Source organism: Lissotriton vulgaris, chromosome 3_1, assembly GCF_964263255.1.
Source record: "Lissotriton vulgaris chromosome 3_1, aLisVul1.2, whole genome shotgun sequence".
Lineage (NCBI taxonomy): Eukaryota > Metazoa > Chordata > Amphibia > Caudata > Salamandridae > Lissotriton > Lissotriton vulgaris.
The window spans coordinates 1,202,957,999-1,202,979,229 of record NC_141689.1 but is presented as its reverse complement, the minus strand read 5'-3'; the positions used below and the strand labels follow the sequence as shown (position 1 = coordinate 1,202,979,229).

At 43.1% G+C, this 21,231-nt stretch overlaps 1 protein-coding gene across 2 annotated transcripts in view; it reads left to right on the top strand.

The window, feature by feature from the left end:
- Nucleotides 1-21,231, top strand: part of LOC147727644 (sulfate anion transporter 1-like) — a 423,791-nt gene that overhangs the window by 271,223 nt on the left and 131,337 nt on the right. The window contains exon 1 of one of the 2 annotated variants that reach the window (XM_086961658.1): nucleotides 362-448. The exons of the other annotated variant lie outside the window; for it this stretch is intronic. The gene's annotated coding sequence lies outside the window, so the exon portion shown is untranslated. Of the gene's footprint in view, nucleotides 1-361; nucleotides 449-21,231 lie in introns of those variants that run through there. 2 annotated transcript variants of the gene reach the window in all.

Here is a 21,231-nt window from a genome sequence, read left to right as displayed (position 1 = left end):
GTAGGTCGTGTTATTATACAAATGTTACATATGATAAATATTTCATGTGGTCCTTTCTATGCTCACAAGGGAGGAGGCCTTGTTTCTGAGCCAAGATTTGTTCTGAACCTCGCCGTCGGTTGCTATAAATGTAATCACACAAGCACGCTTGTTCCTTTGCACAATCTATTTGGCAAAATCTTACATCTTGGAGACCTTTCTGGTAAACAAGGCCGTGCCAAGTGTTGAAATAATCAACAGGTCTTAGCCTACTTAACACAGCTGAAAGCTAATTAGTAATTAAAAGTATCAAAGGGCTCAGTGTTAGAACACGGACCTGCCCCGGCCCCGTGTTTTAAAAGCACTAACATAAGGCTGTCTCAGATACTCAGAACAGGCGGGCTGTGAGCTGCGGCGCGAAAAGCAACCAAGTGTTTCATTTGGCATTTCTAGACTGAACCCACTACAGGTAGGAGAGTGGCTTAAAATATGTTTATTATGTTCGATGACCCATTTTCAAGTTTCATATGGAATCTGTAATATTATATTATGTAGATAGCTTTGAAGATAACATATTTAACCTGCGGTGAATAACTTCTGTGTGGTACTTTGACTGTTAGACTGCATTTATAAAGTGCCACCACCATCCCCTAAAGGGGCCTGTTGGTGCTTTGAGTTCTAATTGGTTGGGTGGACGGGAGGGAAGAACAGATTGTATTTCAGTGCAGTACTGAGTAGAGGTGAGTATGAAGGGCGAGCTTTGACTGACACCCATTAGAGAACGCTGTTTTCCTAAGCAAACAAGCCTTTGTCATTTGGGCACTGTAAATTTAGAGAAATCATTTGGATGATGGGTGCCAATAGGTAGGCCATCTGTGACCTTGACAAGTCACTTCCGGTTTTTAGTCTTCTGCCCTGCAGGACTCCACTGTAAATACCTCTATGCGAAAGAAGTGTGGAACTAACTTTCGCATTGAATTTCAATGTTTACTTCATTTATACAAGTTAAAACGTAATTTCGTTCAGGCAAAAATCGACATTCTGAAGCTCCGCCATTTTCTTGGTCGGGTGCAGGTATTGACGTCATTTAAGGGTCACCAGGAGTCGCAACTGCGACCCTTGGTTAGCTCCTTGTGACCCCTGGCATGCATCTTGTGACTCCTAGTACTGCCTTTGCAAACGCTGGCCTCAGCAGTGGCAAAATTGTTGCCAGGAACACAGGGGAAGTTCGTTTTCATTTATGTGGGTTGGAGCTCCAGTTTCCCGATTTTTTCTCATTTCTTTATTACACTAATAGTGAATAATATTATATCAGGGAATATTATAATATTCACTATTATTGTAAAAAAGAATGAGGTGCAATTAGCTAGATTATGACACTCCATGGCAGCTGAAGTAAGTAAAACATTATTTTAAATGTATATTGTGTGTGCTTGCTGTTGAGAGCCTGTTTATGTAAGAGAGAGAGTGTGTGTATATGTGAATGTGTGTGTGTATGTGTAACCTTGTGTATGCGAGTGAAAGTAAAGGTCAAATTACATGTGATGTCACGTCCGCTGCCAATAACATTTTGATGTTTGTGGTGCAGGGTTGGGGGCTGCTTTTTAGAGCTGTGTGGCCTGCCATCAGGGGCCTCTAGTCTCATGGGGCCCTGGGGAGGGAACGTAGGTAGGGAGCCCCGGAAGAGGAGGTCCGGGCGGGGCGGAGCGCTGAGGCGAGTGAGAGGCCGCCAAATCCCTGCCTGGGGCTGCCACGCAAATATGTATCCATCCTCAGAGGATTATTATATTAAGGATATATATTGGCGTGGTGGCCCCTGGGGTTTGGTGGCGTAGTGCAGTTGCACAGCTTGCACATGTCTAAGGCCGCCCCTGCTGCCATGAGCCAAACCTGAAAGCTCCTATTGTCCCTTTCTAGTCACCTTCTGCTGCAGGATGGGGCAGGCATTGAAGCCTTTTGTCAGGGCCTATTTTTGGTTTCCATTCTTGCACATGTTCGATTTAAAAAAATTAGAACTTGATCCACCTTCATAAACAAGGCTCAAGTTCTGCCCCTGAATGAGTTGAGCGACTCGGCAACAAAGTTCGGACTGAACACGGACACTAAAAGGCGAACAAGCTAAAGTCCTCTATGCATATGTCACTGAATTGACCTCAAGGAAATTGGGATTGATTTATTTTCTGAATTACAGGAGCAGGATGACATCATGGCACATGATCATATATTTTCTTTTTACAAGCTTTTATGACACGCTAATCACTCGCATGCTATGAAGGAGTGTATCGCCACAAACACTGTTAACTGGAGAGCAATATACCAGTTCAGTTCAGTTCATAAACTTTATTCGGACAAACTTAGTACCCATAAAAGCACAGCATCATAGCAAACTGAATAACAAGTGGAGGGTAAGAAAATACATGGTGATAGGTAAATTACAACAATGTAAACATAACATTATAACAAATTAAATACCAAACTAAAAAAAAGTTCATTGGTAATAAATAAATTACTATTGCATAAAATATCAATTAATTCAGCAATTATACAAAAGTGTTTAGGCGTGATTAAAGCTCAAGGATTAGACATGGTCTTACATGCTCGAGTGGTGAGTCTCAGAAATGTACTTATGCGAAAAACCAACTCTACATCAGCCAGGGTGAGTATACATGAATAGGCAGTACTCTTCTTTTTAAAAAATTGGTGTAAAAGCCACTTTATATATTTCATGTAGTATTTACAGAAAAATAAAAAATGTAAAATTGATTGGCCACTCACCCCATCACATGGACATGGTACGTGATCAAGATTGGGGTGGTAACCAAGAGGGAAACACTGTGCAAATTTGACAATTCCTGCTCTTAAACGGAATAAGAGGCTCCTTTCCCAATAAATTATAGGTAGGGTGAGATATATAGGTTGGGGATGGTAATACTGTTCTATAGACATGTAACTAAGAACAGAAGGTTTCTTGGATTCCATGACAATTCTTTCTGTATTATTTAGTGAATAGAGGGCATCTCTAAGCTCTTTTTTGTGCACGGTTTCGACTATGCTGGGGAGTCAGTGCTGTGGAGAGCTTTGTAGGTGTGGGTGATGAGTTTAAAGTGTGCACGCTTGTGTTTCAGGCCAGTGGAGTTATTCAAGGTGTGGTGTGATGTTAGCTTGGCGTAGGACTTATTTAACTATGCCTACTACTCCTCCTGGGGTGTAGGCCATCAACCAGGACTCTCCAGCCATCACTGTCCTGGGCTTTTTTTCAATCTGACTCCACTTGTAACCCAACTCCTTGCAATCAGCTGCAAAGCTTCTGCGCCAGGTGCTTCTTGGCCATTCTCTTTTCCTTTTCCCTTGAGGGCTCCAGGTCAGGGCTTGCCTGGTAGTGTTTGATGTGGGCTAGCAGAGGGTGTGACCTACCCATACCAAGCATCGTTCCATTATTTCTTCATGAGCAGGGAATTAGAAAGCCTGTTTACATAGGTCATGTTACTGATGGTGTATGGCCAGCGGATCTGGAGGATTTTTATCAAACAGTTTTTGATAAAGATCTGGAGTTTGTTGGTGGTGACCACTGTTGCCCTCCAAGTTTTGCCCCATATGGAAGAACACATTTTAAATTGGTGTTAAAAAGCCTGATCTTGGTTTGTAGCATTAGGTCATTGGAACTCCAGATCTTCTTTAGCTGAATGAAGGCAGCCCCTGCTTTGCTGATTCTTTCCTTGACATGTGCTTTTGTGCTGCCTTGCTTGTCTCTGTCACTGCTCAAGTAGTAGAAGGCCTCAGCCTCTTCCAGTGGATTGCCTGCAAGACTGACTGCAGTTGTGCTGACCATGTTCACCTTCAGGATTTTGGTTTTTTCCATGTGGATGTTAAGGCTAATTTGTGCTGATGTGGCTGACACATTGTGGGTCTTCTCTTGCATCTTCAGATGTGTATGCAAGAGTAGGGCCAGGTCATCTGCAAAGTCCAGGTCATTGTGATGCATCCAAGATCTGATTTCGTCTTATTGCTGTGGATGTCTCCATGATCTAGTGTATGGCCAGCAGGAACAGAAAAGGTGAGAGCAAACAACCTAGGTGGAGTCTGGTCTTCACTTCGAAGACTTCTGTGAGTTGTCCTCCATGGACTAACTTTCAGGTCATTCCCTTGTTAGAGCTTCTGATGATTCTTACAAGTGTATTTGGCCTACTGTTGTGGCCAAGGAGTTTCCAAATGGTATTTATGTCAATGCTGTTGAATGCCTTACCACAGTCAATGAAGTTGACAGAGAGGAGACAGTTCTATTCCAACAGCTGCTCAATGAGGATGCACTGTGTTGCAATCTGGAGTCACTCATGTCATCATTCTTGGGGATCTTGATGAGCTATCCCTCCTTAAAGTCTGTTGACACCTTTTCCTCTTCCCAGATCTTTTCAAACATGGCATAGAGCATGTCTACTGAACTGATGCTTCAATGTCTACCTTCGGTGCCTCTGCAGGAATGTTGTCAGGTCCTTGCCTCTTACCATTTATCAGATGCTTGATAGTTTGCTGTATTTCTTCCTCGGCTGGTCTCCTGCAGTTGATAGGCAGGCCCATTTCAGCTCGCTGTATGACTGGCCGAGATGAGGCACTGGCTGGTTGAGCAGTTCTTTGAAGTGCTCCATCCATCCTGGTTGTTGACCTTCGTTATCCATGATTCTCCTACCAGCTTTATGTTTAAAAGGTCTTTCTGGCATGCTGTATCTGTCGTAGAATTTCCTTGATATGTCATAGAGTTCTTTGAAGTTGCATAGCTTGCTGCTTCTTGGGCTTCTGTGGAAAGCCCATTGGTGAATCTTCAATTTTCTACACTTAAGCTTCTCTCTGCTTCTTTGTACGTTTTGGTGCACTCACCTTGAGTTTTCACTTTTTCTTCTCTGTGGCTGGGGTTCACTACAGCTTTCTTTTCCTCTCTCTCTTGGATGTTACAGAGAGTCTTGGTGGAGATCTATTCCTTATGCTGATGTTTCGTGGGACCCAGTACCCCTTGGCAGGTTGATGTCACTGTTTCTTCGATCTTTTCCCACTGACTGCTTGGTCCCTGTCATTCTCTAGGCTTTGAAGGACTTCAAACGTATTACTGAGGGTGACTGAATATTCTCTCCTTTTCTGTGCAGCTATGAGAAGGGAGTTGGGTTGTCAGTTCCATCCATTCTGTCTACAGCTTTAGCTTTAGCCTATTCATGACATGGTAATGGTTTGACGCCAGGACCTCTTGTCTCATCATTCTCACATCCTGCAGGGGCCTCCAGACTGTCTTACCAATGCATCCATGGTCGATCTGATTTTCCATTGATGATCTGGTCACACTCAAGTTGCCTTTGTAGGGGAATACACTATCACCTATCACCAGACTGTTCAGGGCACACAGAGCTGCAACAGTTCAACCATTTCTGTTGAAGTTGCCAAGTGCATGGTTGCCCATGACTTCTACATACCCAGTATTGCTGCTTCCAGTCTTGCAATTGAGATCCCCATTCAGTATGGTGATGTGTCTGCAAAGGCATTTATCCAGGATGCATAGGAGTCTATTGTTAAACTACTCCTTTTCCTCTACTTTGGTGTATGATTTGCGCTAATCAGACATGTGTTGAGACCTACCATCCTCGTGGTTGAGATATGATTCTGGTCCTTTGGTGAATATGGTTCTGAAACAACTGCTGTCTACATGATTCTCCTGGGTCCTCAGGCAGTCATAGGTATGTACCAATGTGCATACTGAAGGAGAAGAATTGGAGACGCTGTGACCCACACATCACCCACAACTCACCTGGAGATTATCAAATCCTTTCAGAGACTGACAGAAATACATTTTTCTTTAGTATGGTACTTTAGATTTCCCCTTTAATATGCACATACTAGTACTCCACTCTGTAATTTTAAGAGGTATTATTGATACATTAAAGTCTAGTTTTAGTGCAGGAAATATGAAAAGGGACAATTGTAGATAAACCATTATAGTGAGTACAATGCAGGCAATGTATCCATATAATTTTGAAACAAGTAACATTAATTATGGAAATCTTGGATGCAATTTGAGATGGAATCAATTCTTTAGTTTCCTTCTTCCTTAGTCCTGGGTTATAGCTATATTAGCACTAAAAATGTGTCAGCGGGGACGTGGTGTGGCTATGTCGGAAGATGGCCTTTCATTTTGGAGCTTCGCACTGTGGGGAGCTCCGGACGGTGGTGGGATAGCTTTCCGGTGGTTTCATGCTGGTTTAAGCCCTGATTTTGACAAATGAACCATCTGAGTATGATCCCCTGACAAGTTTGGATTCAGCGGATGTTCCTGGGTGAGATTATTTGGCAAGGAAGTTTACACAGCCCTGCGAGTGGAAAAAGGCTGCTCACAACGCACATTCAGAGCTGTGTAGCAAACCTGTGAGGTGTGTTGTCATGCATTTAACCTCACCGTCAACCTTCAGAACTGTGTCTCGCCCCCTCTGACCACATTCTGAGGAGCAGTGTCCTAAACTGGCTTTCTTCAAATTGCAGCATATATTTTGAGGTGAAGTTGGGCTTCTACTCACCTATTGTACTGTTCTGCCTCTAGCTGACTTACTAACCATTTGCCTCAGTCGAAGTTTGAATTCCAGTTAGTGTAACCTGATGACATAAAAATGAAGCAACATGACGCATCTGAGGTGACCTGTTCTGCTATCAGGGCTCAGGAGCACCCACCCTTCTATTTTCCTGACTGAGAGTGAGAGCACAGATTCTGCTGTAGTGCGCAGGTGAGATCGGCTGCTGGTGAACTTTGTAGACATATGGAACACTGCCTGTGGCTTTCCTTGATGGATCTGCATTTTCCTATTCCATCATATGGTGCAGATTTATTGTGGTTTTTCTGACTATTGTTGTGCTGTGCTTCTAAATGCATGGGCAGAGAAGCAGTTTATCCTGGAGGTAATTCCCTGGTGGTAAGAGTGGAGAATAATATGATCAAATGGAACACTTACCTGATCAGTCTTGATTTCCTGACCTGCTGGCCTTTGCTGACTTAAAATTGACTTGTGGTGGCAGCTAGGACCTCTGCTTTATTGCTTACCATAGCACGCTAGTCTACCACTATTTTGGAATCTTCTTACTTGCCCAATACCCCCTGCTTTTAGCCTATAATTGCAGCTTGAACGAGGGACGAGAGCTTGTCAGTCGCTAGCATTTTCGAACATATCTACTCAGTGGTGAGGTCCTGAGGCAGTCCATTTCTCCTTTAGCCCCAGCGAGACTCTTGGCTATTACTTCTCACTGCCCTGGTGGGATTATCGGTCCCAGGACTCTCTTCAGCATTACACCAACACTTATTACCTGCCTGATTGAGAACTGGTCTGTCTTTGGTTGTCATCACCAAGGAAGGTGACCCACTACAGAGGCTGCCTTGAGACGTTTCTTACATTTTGGGTTTTTCTTGTATTTGTTGTTGCTTGCTGTTGATCTACATTTACCTGGGCGCATGCCGAGAAGAAGCTTCCGGTTGCAAAGGATGTTAAAATCTATTGATAAATGCATCTTTTCAATATTAAATTTTGCATGCCTATTATCTATGCACTATCTCAATAGTGAGCCATCACAAACAGACTAGGTGCGACTCACAGGAAACAACAACATTGACTCTGATAAGGTGAATTAGCCTTCAACAACAGGTATCAACTCTCATCATCTATTTATATCATACACTACAGATGGCGAAAGAACCTATATGCCATATATTGACAAAGAAGTGCCAGTGATGCATTCCAATATGGGGGAGGTGTGGCGCCGCGGCCAGGGTGACTGACGCTGGAATCTGGGGTGCCTGGTTCAATCCCCGGCACTGGCGGCAGGTCAGCCCAGCACCATGTGACTCTGGGCATTAGCTTCCTGACGGCCCCCAGTACCAGGATGCCTTCAGGTAACTGTTTACGCTTTACAAATACTGGATTTATTAAAGCATACACTAAACTGCCAAACAACTTCTCTTCTCAGACGCATTTAATCAGGGCCATCTCGCCTCAGGCAAAAGTGATGCCACTGTCCAGATTCAGACATCAAGTAATCCTATGATGGCAACTTCAACGAACTCTAAAATGGAACAGATACTCCAGGAAATCTCGGCTGTTGGCCAACGATTGGAATGTATGGAGAACTTTATATCTACCCTCATGACTGAGCCTAGATCCTTACATGCAGACATTGCTGGATTCCAAAGCCAGTTGGATTGCATAACTGAGCGCCTAGTAGCAATTGAGAACCGCCTTGATATTGTACCAGCTCGAGACCAAGAGCTACTATTCCTCAGGAGTAAAGTTGTAGATTTAGAAGATAGAAGCCGTAGCGATAATGTCTGCTTTTTGGCTTTCTGGTGAGAATAGAAGGCCCAAAGGCAAAATCCTTTTTTAGAGAAACTCTTCCAAAGCTTACAGGTCTTAGTTTTGATTCACCGCTGGAAATGCAGAGAGCCCATTGCATTCGCTCGCCAAACACAGGGAAAAATATGCGACCACATCCACTTATCGTCTGCCTCCTACGCCATGAACAGGCTCGCCAATTCATCATTGCAGCTCGTACCCACGGCCCGTATATATGAGAAGGTCATGAGATCAGAATGGCAGCAGATTTCTTGAAAGACGCTAATGATCATCCCAAAGCTTTCCTTTCTCTTAGACCCCCACCTACGACAACTTGATATCTAGTACGGCCTCTTTGAGCCTCCGCATCTGCAGATTACCAAAGATGGGATCTCCAAAGAGTTTTTTAACCCAGAGGATCTCCACCATTTCTTACACAATCTTTCTCCTCAGAATATGGAATATAATATGTCTTCACAAGAACTTGGAACTCAACTTCTATCATTAATTTCTTCAATAGCCATAGACGGATCCCAATGTTATCCAGGCAGACCCCAGGGTAGAGGACGAAACGTAGACTGACCTGCCCGCCCATGGGAGATCGAGCGCAGGCCCTTCAAGAAATTGCTGCTCCTACAAAGGAAAGAGACAGAGACAAGTAACATTCTCCTCTAAAACCCTCTTTATCGTAGGAGGGTATATCCTGAACTTTGTTGATTGATTAACCTCCCTGCATTACTAAGAATCTGATATGCTGCTGCCTTGTATCCCATTAAATACAGAAAAGTTGCTTTAAAATATGTACTTTAGGCAGTGGTAGCTCTTACATGGGAAAGAGACAATTTCAGGATCCATTCTCCTCTGGCACCTTCCCTCCCCCATCATCTGGGGGGGTGTGTCTCTTGAACTTTGATTGATCTTTTTAACTTTTTATATTCATGAATTGATGGAGACTTCTGGCCTCTTTGCCTACCTAAGATAGCGTATAGATGAGTACCTGAACTTTTATTCATTTTCCTATACATTATCTACTTTATAATGTTTCTATTTTATCCCACTTCCTTTTCCAGTATATACTTATGATAACATTTCATTGCCCTTACGGTTTCTTACAATGCCTGTTTGCCTACGTTTTTCATATTGTCAAACTTTATATCACATGAATTAAGATGAATTACTACATTCTCAAGCCTCTGTTTATTTGGTATGCATTTTATCTACCATGTCCCTCCTTTTTCAAACCCCTCAAGCATTTCTATCTCTCCTTTTTTTCCCTACAAACTATTTATGATATTATCTAATTAGTAATAATGTTTGATATTTAATTGCGATCATAGTTAACTATAATATTAATTAAGTGTACTAATATTTAGCTATTATAATATTTAATTGTGACAATACTTGCTTATGATAATATTTGATATTCAGTTACTATCACCACTATTTTATGTAATATTTGTTTGATTGTAATACACATAAGATACTTTCATATGACATAGACCCTCTCCTTTTTCTCTCTTCTTCTCCCTTCATCTCTTTCTCCTTCGATCTCCTTTTCCCCTTTTATTGCTGTACTCCTAAGATATTTGTTACTTCCCTCTATCACTTTAACTTTTAATCTCAATCTTCATACTATGGGTTGAATACTCAAATATTTGAATAATCAAGTTATTTTATAATCTCTACATCAATACTCTTAATATTGTTACTAGACATGTCTTTTCCTATTGACTTTGTCGCCAGTCAGGGTTCCTCCGGTGCACATAGCCCGAAAGTCTAGACCCGCAGAGAACAGTTCTACACTTTTGGTTCTGCGCAATTCCTGCGTAGAACTTTTACCCTTTCTTCCTTTCTCTCCTCTCATCCTTTCTTCAATTTCTCTAGAAACTCGCTTTTCTTCCTTTGTACTTGCCTTCCTGTGTATATATAAGCGACTTTCCTATTTCACCTTCTTAACCCTCTAACCGCCTTGAATTACTGAGAGGGTTATAGATCTCATTTTTTATCTTTTTCCTTACCCGTAACTTAATTTCTTTCTTTTGCTCTTTCTCCCTTACATTGATTCTCTGATGACTCCCTTTTCCTATCCACCTTTCCTACCCTGATACCCCATTACTTGCATAACCTTTTTTCCTACATACTTTATTTCCCTGGTTTTTTCTATGTTTGCGGGGGCGCACCAAAACAGAAGTCCAAAGAGAAGTTATATAGAAAAGTTCTTTATTTATCTTAGTCCATTAAAATACAAATACAACGAATTCAGCCAACGCGTTTCACTCCCACCAAGGAGTTTCTTCAGGGCACTAAGAGAAGTTCCCCTGTCTCCAATTTGATTTCTCAGTCAGTCCTGCTCCTTTGGTTAGTTATATATCTGTCTTGTATCTGTACAGTATATGTCTTCCCTTGTATGTTTCCACGTTCCCAATGATTACGGTTATTGGTACCCAAAGCGATTCAGAAAAGCCGCGATGTTGTCTTCCCAGTTTATACTCATTGTAATACTGTATTTTGCGGCGTCCTTGTTATAATAACGGCATGGCTGGTTCCAAGCTTTATTTCCCTCTTCGCTTTCCCTCTCCACTAACCAAATACCTCTAACTCCTTACATTAGCTTTCCTTTAGAAACCAATCTTTCTCATTACTCAACGCACACATGACAGGTAACATTTCTTCCTCCTCTAGCCCTTTAGGCATTCTTTCATGAAATTTTAATGGACTTACACATTTTATTGAACACAAGAAGGTACTCTCTTATTTACAAACAAAAATAACTGATCTTGCTCTTCTGCAAGAGACTTATTTGGATGCTTTCGAGTCATATAAATTACGGTGAGATTGGGTGGGAAAAGGTATGCGCTGCGGACTGACAACACAATCTCTCTTCAAGAAAGGTCGGCCACGGAAATGTGGAGTGGCTATTCTTTTGCACAAATCCCTACCCATCACAAGTGTTAAGACCTGGATTGATCTAGACAGTAGATATGTCTTTGCTAAGTTACAAATAGGAGATAGGATCCTTGGTGTGGATTCAAGATATGCTCCAACTGGTGCTAAACGTTCCTATCTTCTTAGCCTGAATCGCATGTTGGTGGAAATCGGAGCATCTATCTATATCATTGGTGCAGACTGGAATCTAGCCCACGACGCAGCTCTAGACAGAACACGTCCCTTGGATAGATGTAATGAGGGGGACAGAGCCTTTTTGGGAGACATAACATCAGACCACGGACTGGTGGATCATTGGCGCCTTTGTCATCCTTTAGATCAGGAATATACCTTCCTCTCTTCTGCTCATGGCACCCAATCTAGGATAGATTATTTTCTTGTTTCTCATTCAATAGTTGCTATCACTAAGGAATCTCATATTTTTGAAGCCGGTCTCTCTGATCATTCTACGGTTCTTCTTGATTTAGAAACAGGCTTAATATCCCCAGGCCATAAACCAAGCTGTATGAATATTCGGAGATATCGTTGAACCCAAGATAAAACTCAATTGCGTTCTCATCTCTCTGATTACTTAGCCAATAATAAATCATCATTTACCTCCTGTAAAACTATTTGGGCAGCAGCAACGGCAACTATTTGTGGACAACTGATGAGAGATGCAGCCGAGTTGAACTTGAGGCTCAAAGTATCTCTCTTACACATATTTATTCATCCCATCCCACTGTACCCCACTGCCGAAACCTAGAATTAGCCAAAATGGCGCTTAACAATCTATATACTTCCAAGCATGAGTATGCTCTTCAGCATCTGAAAGGTAGACATTAGGAACAAGGGGGGAAAGCACGCTGACTACTCACTGCACAGCTGAAACAACGTGAGGCAGCCATGGCTATACCAGCAATGCGGACGGAGATAGGTGCGACTCTTACTAAACCGCAAGAAATAGTAAATACTTTGCATCGTTTTATAAAAAACTTTACACTTCCTTCTGATGCCCTGGCATCTGAAGTACAATTGATACTCTGCCTTTTATGAAGCTGATCAGACAACCTGACTCCGCCATATTTTTAATAGGTTGTTAATTGTGGTTATCACTAAACCTGGTAGAAATCTGCTTACTTTTGTTAGTTATCTCCCTTATTAAAAGAGATGTAAAAGAAATGTGCAAGTATCCTTAAAGCTCAACTTCATAAGGTCATCCCATACCTCATACATCAGTCACAGGTCAGCTATGTCCCAGGCTGTTCCTCAAGGAATCACCTTCGAACATTAGCTCATACTTTATGTGCTTTAAAAGAGATGACGGAAGATACTATCGCTCTTTCCTTGGTTGCAGACTAAGAGGTTTGACCACATTGACTGGGGTTATCTCTTTGCCACTATGAAACACTTTGGTCTAGGTGATCAGTTTATTTCTTAGCTCGGCTACTATATGACGACCCTGTAGCCCAAGTCAATTGTGGCAGTTTTCTTTCTGATCCTTTTCCAATACAACGAGGTACTCACTAAGGTTGTCCTCTTTCTCCCCTCTTATTCTTTTTGGTGATGGAACGTCTTTCCTTACTCATTCACCACTCATCGCAGATTCACGGGATACCTATAGCAGGAAGTGTATCTAAACTACATCTATATGCTGATGACATTCTACCTACTCTTAAGTATCTCTTTCATTCTATACCAGACTTAGTCGAGATTACTGGTAGGTTTTCAGTTATCTCTCGTTATAAGGTGAATTTGGACACATGCCAAGCTCTGCCACTGTCTTCGGGCACTATAAAAGCATCAATTGAGGGATACCAGCATCAATCCGGCTTTAGGAAGGGGGACAGCACCAAATCGGCTCTCAATCACATTATGGATGACATTTTAAAAATGCTTGAACAAAACAAATCCTGCCTCCTGGTTCTCCTTGACCTTTCCTCTGCATTCAACACGTTTAATCATGATAACCTCCTATCCATCCTGCAAAGCAGAATAGGTTTCTCTGATCAAGTGCTACAATGGTACTTGTCTTCCATACATCACAGATCACAAAGAGTCAAGGCTAACCACTCTCTCTCCCAGCCCTCTCCTGTGCTGATGGGTGCCCCTCAAGGGTCCGCTCTATCTCCTATCCTCTTCAACCTTTTCCTGGAACCTCTTGCTAACTAATTAAACTCCATGAACATTCTCTTCCACATGTATGCGGATGAGACGCAACTCTATTTGAAAATCTTATCCCCGGAAAACATCATCTCTTTCAACACTACCTTAAAGTCTACTCAAAACTGGTTGAAGGAGAACCATCTTCTGCTTAACTCTTCCAAAATGGAATTCCTGCTCAACCCCCCCCCCCAACCACATCCTCAAGCTAGACCCATGGCTGAGCCACCTCACTGCTTTCAACTGCACTCCTCTCATCATAGACTCAGCCAAATCTCTCGGAGTCACCATGGACAAGCACCTGAACATGAAAAATCATATCAGCAATGTATGTAAGGAGCAAACCACTTGTTGAGGTCACCCAGAAATATCAAACCTTTCCTTCCACTAAAAGATTTCAAGCAGGTGGTCCAAGCACTTGTCTTGCCGAGGCTAGACTACGGCAGTGCTACCCTCTGTGGCCTTCCCAAATACGCCCTGGCTCCACTAAGATCATCACTGAATGCGGCGGCTAGACTGGTCACAGGCACCAAACGATACGAACATATATCCCTAGTCCTAAAATCTCTCAAATGGCTGCCGTACAAAGCATGAATTCAGTTAAAGATTGCCGTTCTGGCTCACAAAGCCCTTCACTCCCAGGTACCTTGCGCAAAAACTTGAACTATCCTGTGGTGTAAGAGCCTCAAGAAGTGCCACTAATTTCCTCTTAAAACCACTCATCCTCCACAAAAAAAGAACTTTTAACCGAGCCTTCTCTGGCGCTGCCCCAAAGATATGGAACTCCCTTCAACCGGAAGTACGCAGAATCTCTTCAACAACGACTTTCAAATTGGATGCCAAATGATTCCTAATGAACAAATTCTTACCCTAAGAGGGATAGGCTCACTTTCTCGTTGACAATGTTCCTACTATCATGGTACCTCCATTTGTTACGGATCTTGTTTACTGAACATTGTGACCCCCTTCCGTTGTCAGCTTACACCTGTTTATTGTATTACCCTCCTGGGTGCAATTGTCCTGTATTCTGCGACCATTCATGTTTTTGTTTTTTGTGTGTTTTTTTTCTCTCTACCAGATGTTGATATTGCATTTATGTTCTTCCACCCATCATATTGTAAAGCACTCTGATATCCTTCGGAATCTTGTTCGCGCTATATAAAACTTTATAAATAAAAATAAAATAAATGAATAAAATAAATGCTCCTTTTGCTGGAAATCGTCACAATTAATATATCTTGAAATTCTGGTTAATTGTGGACTGGAAGGTATGACTTCAGATAATCTCTGATCCATTATAGCGAACATGTGAACTGATTTTGCCAAATGGTCTCCTGTAGGTTTCTCTAAGTGGGGTAGGGTGCAGGCGGTAAGAACGGTCACTATACCTTGCTTTACTTACGTTCTCAGAATGCTTCCGATTGTAGTTCCACTCTCCAGATTACACCGGGTTGATGCCCGAATACGAGCCTTTGTTTGGGGATCTATACGTCCTCGCCTTGCTGCTGCCCAATTAATTACTTTTTGTTCCCACAGTGGTCTGGGTTTGCCATCACTAGAACATTATTCGTTAGCCTTGCACCTCTCACAATTGAAATATTTTCTCCAAGGTACAACTGACACTCCACAATGGGTCACAACAGAACACTCCCTACTTAATTGTGATGATGGCCTTGAATTTTTATATGCATCCGGTAACCACAAACATCTCCTCCGCATCCTGTGATTCAAAGTACATATCAAGCATGGCATAGAGCATGCCGTCCCATAAGGCTTGCTCACCATTTGCATTCTAAATCCCCACTTTGGGATAATAAAAGTATTCAAATAAATGGCCATGTGATTCATTGGTCCAATTGGAAATCAAGAGGAATCCTGACATTAGATCAAGTTATACTAAATGGAGAGATGAAATCCTTTGACCTACTTTGTGACGAATGTGATCTCTCATTGCACCAGTCTTCACGACACTTGCAAATACAACACTGCTTGATGCAAAGTCTGGGTTCTCTTCCTTGGATGTTACCATCATCCCCGATATTGGACTATCTTCTTATTTGGGGACGACATAAAGGTGTGATTTTGGGAATATATTGTACTTTAACTAATCACTTGTACTCACAACCACTTCCTAATTCTCTTTGTGAAAAATGGCAGGAGCGCTTACAAATGAATGTACATGAAGATGTCAGATTGGACATATTAGAAGCCTTAGACAAGGGTACCCAAGAGGCATGTTTTAAATTTTGCCTTTTCAAAACTCTTCATGAGTGGTATTGGACACCTTTGAAATTACAACAAGCAGTACTCTTATCATATTTTAAGTGCTGGAGATGCTCTGCCATTAATTGTGGTCTTCCTCATATAATTTGCGAATGTCATTCTATACAATGCTTTTGAACCCAAATAGGGGTTGCTCTAAAGTAAACAATTCCCCTCAGATTTCCTCTTACCTCTTCCATTATCTTATTGCATGATCTTGGGAGTTTCCCTGACATTACACGGACACAGTCGTCTTTTACATACTGCACTCTCTACAGCTATAATTTGCATCCTAAGATTGTGGCAATCGTCCAGTCCTTCCTCAAAAGAGGATTGGTTGATAGCATTGATTCAGATGGCATCCCATCAACGTGTAATACATAGGCTTCAAAATCAAGAAGAAATGTTCCAACAAGTATGGGCTCCTTTTCCCTGATATTCCTGAATGGTTTCCTTCCCTCTATCTTATCTTTTCCCCTCACGTTTCCGGCCTCGTCTGTCCCTCTCAAGGTAAGGAGACAGCATTCCTCCTCATTCATCTATTTATTCATCCTTCTACTTATTCATCCTTCTCATTATTCATCTATTTATTTATTTATCCATATAGTTATCCATTCATATATTTACTTACTTCCCTTTTTGTCTATTTATTTATTTTTCTATTTATGACCTTTTCTGATCTTTCATCATCCTTCATATTCTTCATATCTTACACATCTACTATTTTGCAGGTCCAAATGTATGTATCCTATTCATGGTCCATTATGAATTTTCAAGCATATTTTATACATAATTGTTTCCCTCCACTCTGTTTCTTCTCTTTTCTTTTCTGATCCCTCCTTTTTCCCTCCCTCCCTCCTCTTATACGTAGTTTTCTCTCCTTTGTGGCACACTAACATATATATTTATAGTTAAATTTTGTGTATTCATTACCTTATGTTGCACTTTTATGTATTTCTCTACTTTTAAATGTTCAATAAAGAATGATGACACGAAAAATATGTGCCAGAAATAGAAACGTTCTAAATGGCAAGCACTCGTACCTGCTATGCTGTAGGCAAAGTCCACTTTTGTCTTTATTTTGTCAATGTTCTCAATGGGACTAAACAACAAGTCGATAATGCAACCTTAATGCACAGTTTGCTCTAAATGCTCTTTCTGGAAAGTGAGAAGCTTCTCTCTTCCTGTGAGACTCTCGGAATGGCTTAAAAAAATTATTTACAGCATTGTTTTGGAAAAATGTGCCCTGTGAGCTGTGATGTATGGTGTGCGTGGTTATAATGTGAATACATGTAAAGAAATAGCAGACAGAAATCCAAGCATTAAAAAATGTATGTAAACAAAAATTAGCGCATTAATAAATGTACATTACGAGGTAGGCTCTGAAGAAGAAATAAGCCAAGACATATGACATTGGAGAAATATGACAAGAGTAGGAAATGACGCCTGTGAGAAGGAATGTTAAAGAGAGTAAAATGGTTCTTCTGAACTTGATTTACTTAGTTGATCGGTGTAAGGTAGGGTAAGGCCAAGGCCCATGATAACTACTGGATTTGTTGCTCTAATAGATATTGTCCATTGCAGGCTAAGTTCCTGGGGCCAGTTTTGATATGGACTGTCACCAAGGAAGTTATATTCCAAGACCTCAATTAGTGCGACCATACCACCAAACTGAATAATCCACACCAATGAGTTTATACTTCATCACTAAAGTTGAAGCTAGGAAAATAGGGCTTTTTAAGCAGCTTACTTTTTTTGTAAACTACATGTAAATCTCATGAAAATTATTTGACATTCTGGCCTTTCTGTGTGTGGATGCTGTCGAAAAAAATCAAAACATGCACAAGCGTTATGTTTTAGATTGTAATTTGTGGTAAATCACACTCAAGGAAAAGCTAAAGCTATTTTTTTAATCGAGTACAAAATGCTTGGAGAAACCATTGCAAGATGGTTGACCAGTTGCTTGCTAGAAAACAATGACATTCACTGGGAAAAGCTAAATAAGGCATGTCCTTGCATACTAAGTGATTGGGACTCATCAGCAACCAACTAACAATTGCATGAGAAAACTACGAGTGTGTAGGAGTATGAAAAGCAGTTAACTAGAAGAAATAGTTAGGACCGGGGAAAAAACTGTAGTTCCTGGCACAAATTGGATTTTTTTTAATAACCTTTGAATAATGTTTCACAGTTACAAAGTCCTGCTTGCTATTGGTGCATAACACTTTTGGAACATTGCTTATAAGCTACTGCTCAAAGCTTATTCATGTTTTGCAAGAAGGAATTCCAAGAAACATGAATCTCTACAACTTCACAACTAAGGGGCATTTTCTCAAGGACCTATCGTCAAGTTATCAGCACTTTATCGCAGCCAAAGTTGCGATAAAACTACCGCCCCATTCACAAGCTGGTGCTAACAACCCATATCACCAGTAAACCTGTGACTGCAGCCGCAAAAAACATTGCCACAGATGACCACCGCAACTATCTCTAATGAGATGCAAAGTGGGCATTCCAATGCAAAAAGCCGCAAAAACACCACTCCGCAATATTCTCAACGACCAGCCAGATCAGTGATGAGAACCCAAAACAGGCGATAAGGTGCGTTAACAGCGGGAAATGAACACCTGCTCTGACCTGGTGTAAAGTCGAACGAAAGCCTGCACCAGTAAAGGGAGCCAAGGCCAGAGCCACACATGAAAGGCAAGATGCCATGGAGTCACTGACCATGCAGCTGGGAGCCCCAACAGAGCCACAACACCCATCGCCACCCCCCGACCAACACCGAGGCAGCGCTGACAAAGACAGTGACCCTCAAAAAATGCACCAACCTCACAGACCCAACACCAGAGAATGTCATTGTCCACTACAGGCTCAAAGGAACAACGATCCTCCGGATCCTCATGACCATTGTCCATAGGCTGATTGTACCAACACCGGGGAGAACCAGCATCCCACCTCAGTCAAAGCTGTGGGCTGTGCTGCACGTGTTGGCCTCTGGTACCCTCCAACCAAGAAACACCTTATTCAGAGGAGTCACACTGCCAGCCCAATCCAAGTCCCTCATAATGGTCATGGATGACACCATCAGCTTGGTACCACATTATCTATACTTCCCCCACACTGTGCAGGAACTGCTGGAGACCAAGCAAGGCGTCTACGCAACAGCTGGCTACCCGCACATGTTATGGGCCAATTGACTACAGACATGTTTCTACTTGTGCCCCCTGCCAAAACTGCACACAATAACCGCAACAGAAAGCGCACATATTCCATCGCTGTCCAGGCAATAGCGGACCACCGGAGAATCTCCGCCAACGTCGACGCCAACCACCCAGGCAGAGTGCTTGATCCCTACATCTTCCGACAGTCCATCATCAACCAGCGCTACCAGGATGTCAACCACGTAAATGCACTGCTCGTTGGCAGATACCAAATGAACACACCACACACCTCAACTCCACAATCATGCAACTCACAACACTTGGAATGCACACATCACAAGCTCACATACAACATGCCAAACAGCATGCACACCCAGCAGACACAACAACACAACTTAATGTGGGAACCTGGGCCAGTCATGCACAGAAGCCATCAAAGTCATGGCACTTCGGCCACACAATAGCAAAATGTGGGAAGAGGTGAGCCCAGGCATGTGCAAAGGAGGGACGTGACCCATGAATAAGAATGTTCAGAATGCCAAGTGTGGCGTGGATGTGCTGGCCAGACTGCAGTATGCAGACCATATACATATCCATGTTGACATATATAGCTGGTGTTTGGAGTGTAGTGGGCTGTAGACGCAACCTTGTCACCCCAGCGAGTCTCCCCCGTAAGCGTGAGCTGAGTGGGCTGGCCCCGTGTATGCCAGGCCAGCATAGGGGTGTGAATAAAAGGCACGTAACTCTGGGCATGGGCCTCTTCCAGAAAGCCCAACATCTCTGCCAGTGCGGCGCCTCTCACCCCGCCATAAGGCCGACGCCGTGAGCAATGTTGCCTGCGACCTTGTGCCCCTGCTGCATCCCGGGATGCTCGTCCCCGAACCTGTCTTGCCCGCCCCGGCACACCTAGGCCTCAATGCCCACCTACCGATACCGGTGTGTCAAAGAGGGCCCACGACGTGCCTGTGCAAGCTCCAAGCCCGAGGCACGCAACCCTGGCAAACTGCAACAACCATCACAGCCTTCACGAGCAAGGCCCACAGTACTCCTTTCTCGTTGACGTACTCTACCGGCTGACACAGCGGACTAGTAGGTCACACATTTGGAACTGAGTCTTGATTACACTATAGCAGAGAACTTTATTTATAACAGATTTTATGTCACTATTCTCCCTTCGATGTGGTGCCACTAAGTCTGTGCATAGCATTACAACCACATGTGTCTGTAGGCCCACAAGGACAACTGCCCTCGGGCCACACAGCACTCAGGTAGGACACACAATTGGAATTGAGCATCGATTTTTCAATGGCAGAGTACGTATCATTGCACGTAAGGAGAGGTGCAAGAGGATGATGCATTACAGTCAGGAGAAAAAAAGGATTATTGTTACGAAGGTGATCGAACACTTCTGACAACTGTCCTGGTGTCACTAACTCTGTGCATTGCAAACAAACGACACATGGCAGTGGGCCACTGCTGACCGCTGCCTCCGGCTTACACTGTAGTCGAGTAGGTCACGCATTTGGGACTGGGTCTTGATTTAGCAATGGCGGAGTCCATATCATTGTACCAGCATCATTGTAGACTGCATCCCCTCTCATCCACGGTGCCACTAAGTCTGTTCCCCGGCATTCATTGACACTCTCTGGTTGACCTTTGCTGGTGTCTGAGTCTATGGACTAAGGGCTTGTCTCCATCCTCATGTAGCTGATACCAAATTGGTGGTTGAAACGAGGCTATAGCATTCCACTCCTCCATTTGCTGCTTTCGGATGGCTACTGCCCTCTGCATTATGCCCAGGAGGACCCCTTCCACTGTTCCCTGGAACCCTCTGCCACATTCCCCTTGGACATCGTTGAGGACCCGCTCAGTCCATGTGGCACCTACCTCAGTGGACCAAAAGTCACTGTTCCATGGCGGGACCCTGTCTGATTGAATATTGGATGGCCTATGAGACAGTGACCTTGGGGTGGTCAACACCATGTGTCTTTGGCCCTGCGCTGCCCACTACCTCCGGCCTTATCTGCAGTCCACCAGGGCTCACACATCAAATCGAGACATGACCAGCCCGGATATCGCATCACCTCAGAAAACACACACCACCATCGCAAGGACCACCTCCAACCGCCATCTGTCAGAGTCAAAACAGTCATAATGGCAGGATAGCTGAGTTGCTCACACCTGTCGTGGAAGCCATCATCTGCCTGATACCCTGCTCAGCACTGCAGGTACCACTGACTCAGTGCACTGTAACCCATGGACCGTTACTGATTGAGTTTTGTGCTGTGGAGAGGTTGCGCAGCAATGTCACCTCAGACAGTGTGGAAGGCCTGGGACGATGATGAGGAAGATGATGCATGTGTAACACACCCCACTGCTGCTGCATCAGG